The 13,373-nt window shown below is 41.3% G+C and overlaps 1 long non-coding RNA gene across 2 annotated transcripts in view; it reads left to right on the top strand.

The window, feature by feature from the left end:
* Positions 1–13,373, top strand: part of LOC132367517 (uncharacterized) — a 78,284-nt gene that overhangs the window by 28,275 nt on the left and 36,636 nt on the right. Inside the window, exons 2-3 of one of the 2 annotated variants that reach the window (XR_009503815.1) lie at positions 2,176–2,253; positions 10,687–10,889. This is a non-coding gene — a long non-coding RNA (uncharacterized LOC132367517). Of the gene's footprint in view, positions 1–2,175; positions 2,254–10,686; positions 10,890–13,373 lie in introns of those variants that run through there. The other variant, XR_009503814.1, reaches the window with a different exon arrangement.

The raw sequence follows: 13,373 nt of genomic DNA, 5'->3' as shown, positions 1-13,373 counted from the left end.
AAAAAAAACTATTAAAAAAAAAAACCTCATATGGTTAAAGCAATGTAGTCGAGTTTCTGTTACAAGCAATTGAACGAAATCCTAACTGATACAGAAAACTTCAGGGATAGAGTATCCATTTAAGCTTTGAAGGTCAGGAATATTCAGCTAGGTTGGGGAAAAAAAGAAGCGTACCAGGTGTGGAGTGTGTCCTACCCAATGGCAAGGAAGCAGAACCAGCACAGAGGGTTCAGGGGAAGGTGGGAAACCAGCAGGTCTGGGAAGAACATGGCTAACACATCTCCGTAGCACCTGAAGAAGAGCAAGAACAGTAAAGGAGCTGATGTATGAAATAGCATGGAAGGGGCTGAGACTCAGTGAGAGATGAGCATTGGGCCACATCATGGATTTGGAACTAAGAGTTTGGACCTTATGAATACAGAGGTGGGAGGCATCAAAGAGCTTGGGGCGAGGATATGATATTAAAGAGCCTGCATACAGGTGTTCTATAAATGCTATTGGATCTTCACACAGTCAGTGCACAAATAGTTCTGAGCATTCTACTATGTGCCAGTCACTGTTCTAAGCCCAGAGTGAGAGATCAAGATTCTGTAAGATGATATAAGTTCAATTTCTGGGTCCCTAAACAAATATTTTAGAAAAGGGGTCCCATTATTCCTTCTTTTTTTTTTTTTTTGTTTGTTTGTTTTAATTTATTTTTTCTTATTAGTCATCAATTTTATACACATCAGTGTATACATGTCAATCCCAATCTCCCAATTCATCACACCACCACCACCACCACCCCCCCTGCCGCTTTCCCCCCTTGGTGTCCATACATTTGTTCTCTACATCTGTGTCTCAATTTCTGCTCTGCAAACCGGTTCATCTGTACCATTTTCTAGGTTCCACATATATGCGTTACCATTATTCCTTCTTAAAATGATAAAACATGGAGTGTTTTGAGTGGGACTGGCTGAGTTCAAATCCTGGCTTTGTCACTTGACATCTCTGTGCCTCAGTTCCCTCAGCTGCATTATGCATCTAATAAAAGTACTTGCGGGGCTTCCCTGGTGGTGTAGTGGTTGAGAATCTGCCTGCTAATGCAGGGGACATGGGTTCGAGCCCTGGTCTGGGAAGATCCCACGTGCCGCGGAGCAACTAGGCCCGTGAGCCACAACTACTGAGCCTGCGCATCTGGAGCCTGTGCTCCACAACAAGAGAGGCTGCGATAGTGAAAGGCCCGCGCACCGCGATGAAGAGTGACCCCCGCTTGCCACAACTAGAGAAAGCCCTCGTGCAGAAACAAAGACACAACGCAGCCAAAAATAAAAAAATATATAAATAAAACAGTAATTATAAAAAAATAAAAATAAAGTACTTGCCACTTTGCTTAATTATGAGGATTCCGTGAGGCAGGACTGACTCAGTGCTCCCCGTCTACAGGCTGTCCTAGCTTCCCATTTTTCAGTCCCCCAGTCGTGGAGCATCCCTGACTCCTCTTCTTGCATCAGCAAATCCTATTGGATTTAACTTCAGAATATCTCCAGAATCCCATTGCTTTGTAGCACGTTCACTGCTATCACCTGGTCGTGGCCACCTTCATCTCTGCAGTGGTTACTTGGTGCCCGTTCTTCCCAGATGTCCTCTTTAGAACTAGTGTGCCCATCCTCCACCCACTGGTTATTGGTTGTTGAAAGCACAACCTGCTTCACTCAAAACTTACACACTCTTCCAAGGGGCAGCACTGTGAATACATTAGTGTTACGTGGCAAGGGGGAAGTCGGGTCGCTAATCAACTGACCTTCAGATGGGGAGATTACCCTGATCATTCAGGTGGACCCAGTGTAATCACAGGGGTCCCTATAAATGAAAGAGGGGGCAGAAGTCAGTCAGTGAAGGAGCTGTGACAACGGGAATAGAGGTAGAAGTGATGGGATTGCTGGAATTGGATTCTCCCCTAGAGCCTCCAGAAGGGTGGCAGGCTGTGAGATAATAAATTTGTCTTGTCTTAAGTCACTGTGTTTGTAGTACTATGTTACAGCAGGCACAGGAAACTCATGTGATTTTGGACAACTCTGAAGGGCCATCCCAGCTCCAAGAGCTTCCCCTAGGAGTGGCTGAAGCCTCAGTTGCCACCATCTTGCAGGCTGGCTTCTCTCTCTGCCCTAATTTGCCTTCTTTGTGTCTTTACAGGTGTATTTCCCAAGCATGAACCCCGAAAGCCTTCTGCATGCAATTCTTCATCTCAAATTTGTTTCCAAGGAACCCAAGGTAAGACAGTCTCTCACATGAATTGTTGTAATGCCCCCTGCATGGTCTCCATGCTTATACCCTTAACTCTCTGCTGCAGGCTCTTCTCAACATAGTAGACCCAATGACTCTGTGAAAACATAAATTAGATCAAGACACTCCATGGCTTTCCTTTTCACTCGGAGTAGAGGTCAGATCCCTTAAAGGTCCTTTCATAATCTTCCCAACCACCCTGCCAATTCCTCCTCTGCCTCATCTCCCGTGACTCTCCCCCTTGTTCACTCTGCTCCAGCCACACGGGCATCCTTGCTCTCCTTGAACCTGCCGGGCAAACTCCTGCCCCAGGACTTCTGCATTAACTCTTTTCTCTGCTCGATGCCACCTTTCCAGTGGGGTCCCTGATCACTCTATTTAAAATAGCAATTGCCCTTCATCCTACACTGGTACTCCCTATCCCTCTTACATGCATTATGTTCTCTATGGACCCTAGAACTTTCTAATATACTATATAATTTATTTATTTGTGTTTATTGTTTTTGTCCTCCCGCTAGACTATACCATCTATGAAGACGAGTATTTTGTTTATTTACTGCTATATCCCCAGTGCTCAGGACTGTGCCTGGCAAATAGCGGTCACTCATAAAAATCTGTCTGATGAATAAATGAATAAATGCAGGTACAGTATTTAGAACAGTGTCTGGCACATAGTAAATGCTTAATAAGTATTAGCTATTACTTTTTGCTAGTAGAGAAGGGGTCATGAGATTCCTGGCATTTCAGAGACGACTTATACTGGTATTTGATCCTATGATCCTGCAGGAAGAGGAAGATGAATCACATACACATGTTGATCGGGACCTTCATTTCCTTGCTTTTATGTGTGTGATCTAACCCCGGGTTGAGCTGTATTCCCTTTAGAATAGACTGAAAAGCAAAAGTCTGAGTCTCTCACACGGACCGAGGAGGTGATTAAGGACGTGAGAAGAAGGTGTGGGCTGGAGTTCTCTTTGGAACCACAATTTGGGCCCAGGGAACAGAGGTCAGGAGAAGTCTGATCTGGCTTGAGGTCAGGCCTGATCCATCCCAGGACCTCTTTGGGAAATGGTGAAAGTTCAGCAGTTATACTGAGACAGGAAGGCTGATGGCAGTTTATGCTGATTCTACACTATTTATTGGAAGGACTGCCCTGTTTTAATGAGATTTCTATGAAGAAAGAGTCCAAAGGTCTATTTCATATCCTTGTTCATGAGCCTTATCCTTTCTTGAACTGTGTGCTGTCGGCCCAAGGTACTAGCCAAAGGCGAGGTCCTTTCTTTTTGTAGGTTTTGGGGAAAGAGGCTCAGAAATGTACTTTGAGATGGGAAGGAGCCAGAGTATATGCATGTAAATTTGTAAGATATCCTGAATCCTAGGGAAATACACACTCATCTTTAAAAAATATCTATTCTCCTTCATATATAGATTTGTATTAAACTGTAGAAGAACAACATAGCTAATTCTGCCATCTGTTGGTTGGTTGAGCATTTCGAAGAAAAGCTCTTGTGTATGAGGTACTTAAAATCATTGAGTCCTTGACTCCAAAATATAGATAATGCCTAAACTCTCAGGGACAGGAGGGGATTTGTCCTATTTTAAAGATCTTTTGCGATAGACGCTATAACTTTTGCTGCTGGTTCAATCTCAAATTAGACAATGTCTTGGAATGTCTTAATAGCACTTAAGCTCATTTAAATGCTATTTTGACCCCTATTAATCATGTTAGCACCTAATCAGTTGCTAACCCTGGAAATTGCATGCTTGAGATATATATGAAGGAACTCCTGTAATTTTCTTTCCAAAATAAGGTTAATTCCTAATTCTTTAATAGTCTTTTAAAGAGATGGGATGGGGGAGCTTTTCTGAAATTCGTATCATATTCAAATCATGTCAAAGTGCCTCAGGGTTTCCACACCTATCACACAGTGCTTGCTTATTAAAAGTTGAATTCCTAATTCCTTTAAAAATTAACCCATCTTTAAATATCTCTTCTCAATATTCAGAGGGCAAAACATGATATAGACAATAATATGCACATAGAGGATTCCTTTTAGCCCTTGAATAACATACATCTTTGTTGTATTTCTGTTGATGGGAAGTATGAGCTCTATCTCACATCCTTGTGTCTTGAAAACTTTTGAAATAACACACATTGTTGAGGTAAGGTTTTCACTTAGAAAGTCATAGTTCTTTTTTCATTGCACTTTTATTTAGTGATTTATTTTCCATCTTGTCTCAGGACAAGATGAATTGGACCAAATATGCAACCTCATACCTCCATTCTTACTGTATGTATTTCATCTTGGTTTTGGTGGGCCACATTATTGACCTAATTTTGAATGAAAGCCTAACCTTCTAAGGTGTGATGGTCCTGTCCAGGGCTGCCTGCTCGTCCCACCTGCCTGTCACACTTCACCCTTGTAGTCATGGCTCACTATGTCCCTGCTCTGTTGACATGGACTGATGATTGATATTTCTAGCCATCTGAGTCCACATCTAAATGATTTTTTAAATCTAATTTCTTCAAACGTCATGTATTATAGGGCTGTATCCACATCTTCAGATACTTTGCTGAAAGGAATAGTCAGTGAACAAATTGCAGTCAAGTGCTCTCACTTCCTGCCTTCTCAAGTTCACCCCTGAGTCCGCGTTAACATGACGCATGCTTGAACTTCCACTTGTATTTTTTAAAAATTCTACATCATCCTTTTCAATCCTGCTTCGTGGTATCTAAAGTGTCTCAGCAACATCTTCAAGCAACAATCAAGGGCATAGTTTCCCAAAACTACAGCATTCAAAGCATCCTACTTGGTTGTGTGCTGATTTTTTCCAGGCAACCTCTTTTTATTTTAGGAATATAACAGGAATCTAGAAGCTAATGATTTATTGCCCTTCTATCTTCAATGTAACACTTCCTACCATAAGCACATTTCTAAGACTCTGTGACAGTCTTAAGGAGCTTCTATTTGCTGCTGATACTCTATCAGCTATTGTTTTTAAGCTTCCCAAAGAAGGCAGAGCATTTCTGAGAGTTAATTCAGACCACGTCCTGATGGGAAACACCACCAAGATCATGTACTAACATGAACCCTGTGAACCTCACTATTAGCCAGAGATTGAATTTTTTAAATTGAGGTATAACATACAAACAGTAAAGTGCACGAATCTTGTATAAAGTTGATGAATTATACACACTCACACCCGATGTAGCCACTGCCTAGTTCAAGACATAGATTTTTTTTCAACATCCCAGAAGGTTTTCTTGTCTTCTTCAGCCCTCCCTCTTCCCAGTTAATACCCACCTCCAGGTAACCATGAATCTGACTTCCATCACCATAGATTAGTTTTGTCTGTTCTCTAACTGCATAATAAATGGAGCCGCACAGTATGTGTGCTTTAGTCTGGCCTCTTCCTCATCAGTATGTCAGTGAGATCATTCATGTTCATATCTGCAGTGGGACTGCATTTTTCTTTCTTTCTTTTTTTTCCTATTGCTGTGCCTTATTCTGCTGTATCAATGTTCCACAGTTTGTCCATTCTACTACTGATGGACATTTGGATTGTTTACAGCTTTGGATGATTGTGAATAAAGCTGCTTAGTCAGAGATTTTTACATGTAAAAGAACACTTAGCCACACACAAATTCTGGTATTTGGACAATCCTTTATGTGATGATAGACACTGAGTAGAAAACCAGATCAAGAACCCTAGGATGTTTTTTGTAAGACACTGAAAATCTATGTGTCATTCAGGTTGAAATCAACTGTAAGAGCACAGGCAACAAAAGGAAAAAAAAGATAGCTTGGACTTTATCAGCTTCATGGACATTTGTGCACCAAAAGATACTATCAAGAAAGCAAAAATGCAACCTACTGAATGGGAGTAAAATATTTGCAAATCATTTATCTGATGAGATTAATATCTAGAATATATAAAGAACACCAAAATCTCAACAACAAATAAATAACTCAATTCAAAAAATGAGCAAAAATATTTGAATAGACATTTCTCCAAAGAAGATACACAAATGGCCAATAAGCCCATGAAAAAATGCTCAACATCATTAGACATCAGAGAAATGCAAATCAAAACCCCAATAAGATACCACTTCACAACTACTTGGATAGCTATAATTTTATTTAAAAAGAAAAGAAAGAAAAGGAAAATAAATTGGAGAAATTGGAAACCTCATGCACTACTGGTACAAATGTAAAAATGATGCAGCTGCTGTGGCAAACACTTTGGCAGTTTCTTAAAAGGATGAACATAGAGCTATCATATGACCCAGCAATTTCAGTCCTAGGTAAAATACCCCAAAGAATTTAAAGCAGGGACTTGAACAGATATTTGTACAACAATGTTCATAAGAGTGTTATTGACAGTAGGCAAAAGGTGAGAACTACCCAAGTGTCCATCAACAGATGAATGGCTAAACACATATGGTATATACATAAAATGGAATATTGCTCAGTCATAAAAAGAATTGAAATTTGATATATACTACAACATGGATGAAACTTGAAAACATTATGATTAATGAAATAAGCCAGACACAGAAGGACATCTATTGTATGATTCCACTTATGAGGTACTTAGAATGGGCAAATTCACAGAGACAGAAAGTATTATTAGAGGTTACTAATAACCTCTAATAGGTTAGGCAGAAAGGAGAAGTTATTGTTTAATGAGTAGAGAGAAGTTTTTGGAGGGGGGATGATTAAAAACTCTTGAGTGTAGATAGTGGATGGTTATACAACATTGTGAATGAATTTAACTCCACCCAACTGTATACTTACAAATTGTTAGAATAATAAATAATATGTTATGTATATTTTACCACAACAAATAAATCAACTGTAAGTATAAACAGTATTTCTTTGGTATTCAATCATTCGACACATTCTTATTGAATATTAGAGAGTATTAGTGTTAGGCACTTACAGAAAGAAAGATGAATCAGACATAATGTATTCACTTCCTATTGCTGTTGTAACAAATTGCCACAAACTTAGTGGCTTAAAGCAACATACATTTATTATCTTACAGTTCTGTAGGTCAGAAATTCAAAATGAGTCTCAACGGGAGAAAAATCAAGGTACAGCAGAGCTGTGTTCTTTCTGAAGGCTCTAGTGGAGAACCAGTTTCCTTGCTGTTTCCAACTTTTGGAGACTGCCTGTGTTCCTTGGCTTACGGCTCCCCTTCCAGCTTCATTGAAAAGCAATTGCAGCACTTCAACCCTGCTTTTATTATCACACCTTCTCTCTCTCTGACTGTCCTGCCTCCCTCTTTCATTTATGTGGATCCTTGTGATTACATTGGGCCCATCTAGGTGATCCAGATAATCTCCCCATCTCTACAGCTGATTAGCTACCTTAGTTCCACGTGCAACTTTAATTCTCCCTTTCCATGTAGCCTATCATATTCATAGATTACAGGGGTTGGGACTGGGATTGTCATCTTTGGGGGGTCATTATTCTGCTCACCGTACGTACCTTCCTGACTTCAAAGATTAGCAGGGGAGATACAACAATAAAATAAGTCATGAATGGTGCAGCTGAAGTGCTCTGAATTTAGGGTGAGAAATATTATTTTTAGGGTGAGAAAGATTATTCCAGCTGAGAGGGAGAATCTATAAAGTCTTCTTAGAGACTATATAGAAATAATACCAGGGTGCCCTGTATGTCAAGGACTTTGGGGTTCTCACAGGTTCGTGGCATATGTGAGCTACATTCCACATCTAATGGCCAGGCAGGATCATAAGAAAGCAGCCGATCAGTCAATGCCTGAGAGTGATCCACAGTGGCTACCCAGCGGCAGGATTCAGGTGGGTCAGCTGGGGGACAGGACAGCTGTGTTGCTGCTGCTTGACAAGCAAGGCCGCCGGGACCATTAAGTCTCAGCGTGATCCACAAGTGACTCTTGCCCATGGGACCTGCTGGTAAACCAGAAACTCAGAGAAATGTGAATTCTGGCACTAGCATCAAAAGTAAGTGTGAGGGGCTTCCCTGGTGGCTCAGTGGTTGAGAATCTGCCTGCCAATGCAGGGGACACGGGTTCGAGCCCTGGTCTGGGAAGATCCCACATGCCGCGGAGCAACTGGGCCCGTGAGCCACAATTACTGAGCCTGCGCGTCTGGAGCCTGTGCTCCGCAACAAGAGAGGCCGCGATAGTGAGAGGCCCGTGCACCGCGATGAAGAGTGGCCCCCGCCTGCCGCAACTAGAGAAAGCCCTCGCACAGAAACGAAGACCCAACACAGCCAAAAATAAAAATAATAAATAAATAATAAATAAAAATTTTTTTAAAAAAAGTAAGTGTGAGACAGACCTAGAGAACAGACTTGTGGTTGCCAAGGGGGAGAGGGTGGGGGAGGGAAGGAGTGGGAGTTTGGGATGAGCAGATGCAAACTATTTTATACAGAATGGATAAATAACAAGGTCCTGCTATATAGCACAGAGAACTATATTCAATATCCTGTGATAAATCATAACGGAAAAGAATATTTTACAAAATGTATATATATGTATAACTGAATCGCTTTTCTGTACAGCAGAAATTAACACAACATTGTAAATCTATACTTTAATTAAAAAAAAATATGGCTAGGTTAGGTGGGCCAATCTAACCAAATGCTTATATATCTCAAAACAAAAAAAAATCAATGTGAGAGACCTAGAAATAAATGGCAGCCTGGCCCTGTGATTCTCTTACACACAGTGTGGCTACAATTTGGGTTGCATACCGGGTTTGCATTTGCTCTGGATTAGCCAAGAAGTGACCTCACCAGCATTTTCATATAAATGACTGCTAATAGAAGTCAGCAAGACCCACTGTATCTTTTGATGTAAGATTTTTCTTAAAAATGACATCTTTGTATCCTCACAGTAGCACCCAAAAAGCACTTTAAACTCACAGGGAGGTGGGCTGGGAAACACTTCTCTCCAGGTGCAAAAGTGACGCATTCTGTGCCCCCAGGACACAGCATCACAGAACAACTCTACTAAACATCCAGGCATATCCAGCAGTGGCCACTACAGGATCCCTCCCCAACCAGTGTGCTTCGGTTTCGTCCTCCATGTTTGTCAGGGAATAAATTAATCCACCGGAGGCATAATATGTGCTCAATAAATGTTTAATAAATGCATGAAATGGGAATAAGCAAGTGACTTCAAGTACCTAAAATTCTTAACCCAGATCTAGGTTGTGGTTCTGAAGGATCACACCTCTGTGATCACGCCCGTTTCCTTGCAATGACCTCATGTCTACACACATCGTTGTTTAGTCAGTTTAACAGACTCGTTGCCAGTCTGTGTGAACTCTAATTAGAAAATCACATTTAAGGATATTAGAAAAAAATGTCTTTAAAGTTTGTCTTATAAAAACAAGAAATATCTTCATTAGCATCTTCGCCTTGGTTAAAGGGAAACACTGTTGGACCTCTGTAGCCTTGCTTGTGTCCTACCTCCAAGGGCACATCTGAGCCACCAGATGAAGCTGGTTGCCCAGAGCCCGGGAGTTTGTGCCCTCTCTCTCCTCTACTCAATGACATCAAGGAATAATAATAACCTGTTTCATCTGTGTGGCTCAAGGTCTGCAAGGCCCAAAGTATTTCACTGTTTACCCTGAGAGGATGTTTGGGAGGGTTGCTTGTGAATCTCTAGACACGGCCAAGGTGCCACCCCAGACTCATGATCCCCTTATAAATGGAATGTATTCAAGGATGCGTGAAGTCCTCAGGAAATCAGATGCCCCATCTTTGTTTAGGTCTGGCATAACCTTTTATGTCACTTTCTCTTTCTTTTTTTCTTCTATCTCCTTCCTTCCATGTATTTATTAATTCAACAACTATTATTGAGCACCTACAGTGTGCAAGGGGCTGATTAGGAACGGAAGATTCAGCTGGGAGTAAGACAAAGTGGTCTTTGCTTTCATGGATTTTATGTACTAGTGAGAGGGTAGGGTCATGAACAAGGGAACTGATTAATTAATGAAATATCCTCAGATTATAGGTATTAGGAAGGCAGTAAAGAGGGTGCTGTGATAGAGAATCATGTGAGGAAAGTGTGTTCTTTCTTATGTATTGAAATGTGTGTAAATGGGCAATTGTCTGCAAGTGTGTGAATAACACTTTTTTTTTTTTGTGGCAGCTCCTAGAGGAGAAAGCTTAGGTTAGCTCCTAGAGGAGAAAGCTTAGGTTAGTCTTCCTGGTAAAGGAGGAAAATGAAAACTTAAAATGCCAAGGCAATTCATCTTGTGAGGAACTCAGAGAGTAAGCGACATCCATCTTGTTTATCATAGTGTGTCCAGTGTACAGCAGCATGCTGGCATACAGAAAATGCTCCAAAAGTAATAATTGATGGAAAAACCAACCGACCCTGCAGAACATATGTTTATAAGACCAGTTCTTTCTTTTGTCCTAGGTAGAAGAAAGTCCAGCAGTCTTCAGTGATTTCCAGACACCTTTCCATACATGGCAGACTTTGATCGCTTTAGGCAGGACCTTCTGGGAAGGCACTTAGTAAAAAGTGCAACAGGTTCAGGGGTGCATGGAGAACTTTCTTCACAGCCTCATACAGGAGTCAAACCATAGGAGGACACCTCCTGGAATTATCAAGACATTGATGCTGGCTGATTGGATGTTTGGATAAGGATTATCTCTTGGGACCAGATTGCTATTTACCAGAAGAAAATGAACACTCTTGGCTTACCCTGGGAAGGGTTCATTAGGAAAACACAATACCCAATTATAGCATTTACTCTCTAGTAATTTATTTAATTGTGCACACATAAGTCTCTCACTCCAATAGACCATAAACTTCTCTTGTGGCAACCTAAAAAATCTGACAGGAAGAAGGGGTCAAATCTTGTCTTGAAGCTGTATTTTCATAATAAGCATGTGTTTTGAGATTACAGGTTTTACATGAATAAAAATAGCATTTTCACTCTTTTCATTAGATTTCACACTTTTTTTCGCTATCATCATCATCATATTACTGGGTGGCTTTGAGGAGGCTGCCAAAGATTATGGTCTGGCCAACTCCTGCTGCCCCCTACATGTAATTTTATTTATTTATTTATTTATTGTTGGCTGTGCTGGGTCTTCGTTGCTGCATGCGGGCTTTCTCTAATTGTGGAGAGCGGGGGCTACTCTTTGTTGCGGTGCGCGGGCTTCTCATCGCGATGGCTTCTCTTGTTGCAGAGCATGGGCTCTAGGCGCCCAGGCTTCAGTAGTTGTGGCTCACGGGCTCTAGAGCATAGGCTCAGTAGTTGTGGTACACTGGCTTAGTTGCTCCGCGGCATGTGGGATCTTCCTGGACCAGGACTCAAACCCGTGTCCCCTGCATTGGCAAGGGGATTCTTAACCACTGCGCCACCAGGGAAGCCCCCCACCAGTCTTTTTCTTGTTGATTTCTTAAATCCCCAATGTTTAGTGTATAGTAAATAATTGTTGCATTGAGCTTAAACACTGAGAGTAAAGAAGTAATTAAAAAAAAAAAAAAAACATAGTTATACAAGTGTTAATCTTATTCCCCAATACTTGTATTTTGAATGTGTTTCCCATCATCAGTTATTTTTGGCATTCCCAATGTGATCTACAAGAAGCTGCAACAGGATAATCATACTGAATTCAAAAAAATTCATCTTCATGCCGTCTCCAATAGGATGTACTGGAGACCACAGGGGAGAGTAGAGAGGCATATTGTCTTAGAATATTTAAATATTCATTTAAGTGTGTGAACAACAAAGATACCCTACCGGCTGGGTGTACGTCAGACATTTATACCTACTGTCCCAACCCTCCCTCTCCCACCCAAACCGATTGACCCCCCGAAAGCCCCCCAAGACCGGGGAATCTCTAGAGATAAACTGTCATGAAAGCCCCATAATCTTTCCTTCCCCAGGACATGGCATTAGAGAAGTGATCTCAGCTAAAACGATTATCGCTGGGCTACTGCCAACAGAGAATATTGTATTCCCGGCTTAATAATAATAGAAAAAGAAAATGTAAGTTGAATCCAAATGAAATATAATTCTATCTGCTTTTTATCCAAGTGATTTCTGTGGACAGAGAATAGGGGCTCTGCTGAGAGCAAATTAAATGAGTCCTGGGATACATCACAGTGGCTTTTAGGGTGGTGAGGAGGGTGGGCTGGAGAGGGAGGGAAGGTCACACCCCCTCCCCAAAGGCAAGTCTCTGAATATCTGAAAAGAGAGGGAGGTGAGGGTGGATTGAAGCCCTGCCTTACTGATATTCCTCCCCAGAGGAGTGTTCTTCCCTTGGAAAATCACTGCTGTAAGCCATGGGGAGTCACAGAAGATTCTTGAGTAGGCGGGTGGCAGGACCAAAGTAGCATTTGGGAAGCTGAATAAATATTTGTTGAATGAATGAATGATTCAGATTAAGGGCAAGACAGAGACATGAATTTGGCTACTTCTGAATATGGATTTTAATAAAGGATTTAGAAAAAAGGATTAGAAAATAATATCCAATCAATACCATAATTATAGTTTTAGGTTATTTGTAGCTTTCTATCTGCTTATTCTTAGGTTAGTATAACAAAGGTGTTAAAACAGATCTGACTTGTGGATGTGATAAAATGCAGCTCTACTTTTGTTTTTACTGATGACGTTTATTTTGTGTGGCACTCTTTTCCTGTCCTGGATAAACACGATTCACCCATAGGTAATAGACTGTCAGTCCTGTGGTCATTTTAAGTCACAAACACGGCCTAAGACACATTAGAACACACAGCTCTGGGAATAATTAAAACCCTGAATTCTATTTAATGTCAAATCTTGCTTTCCCTGGCCCCCATTTGGCTGGCAGCCCACCTTTCCCCTTTATTTCTCTTTTCTTTCTTCTCCTTCCTCATTAGGCATACTCCTAGGGTTGGAACACAGAGAAAGGGAAGATGGGAGCAGGAAAGGATCTTACTTCTGCTGTGTCTGCCGTTCCTTGGCTTTGTGCTGAGTTAGGCTCATGTTTAAAGCTGACATTCTCTTGAGGGCACTTTCGGATTCTCTGGAGATGTGTTTGTTGATGCCCCTTTTTCAGCTGGCTGCCCCCCCTCTTCTCTGAGGACCCACCCACACACTGCTGAGGTCC

This window comes from Balaenoptera ricei, chromosome 1 (assembly GCF_028023285.1).
Source record: "Balaenoptera ricei isolate mBalRic1 chromosome 1, mBalRic1.hap2, whole genome shotgun sequence".
NCBI classification, from domain to species: Eukaryota; Metazoa; Chordata; class Mammalia; order Artiodactyla; family Balaenopteridae; genus Balaenoptera; species Balaenoptera ricei.
Note: the sequence above shows the minus strand (reverse complement) of the source record. Positions and strands in the feature narration are given on the sequence as shown.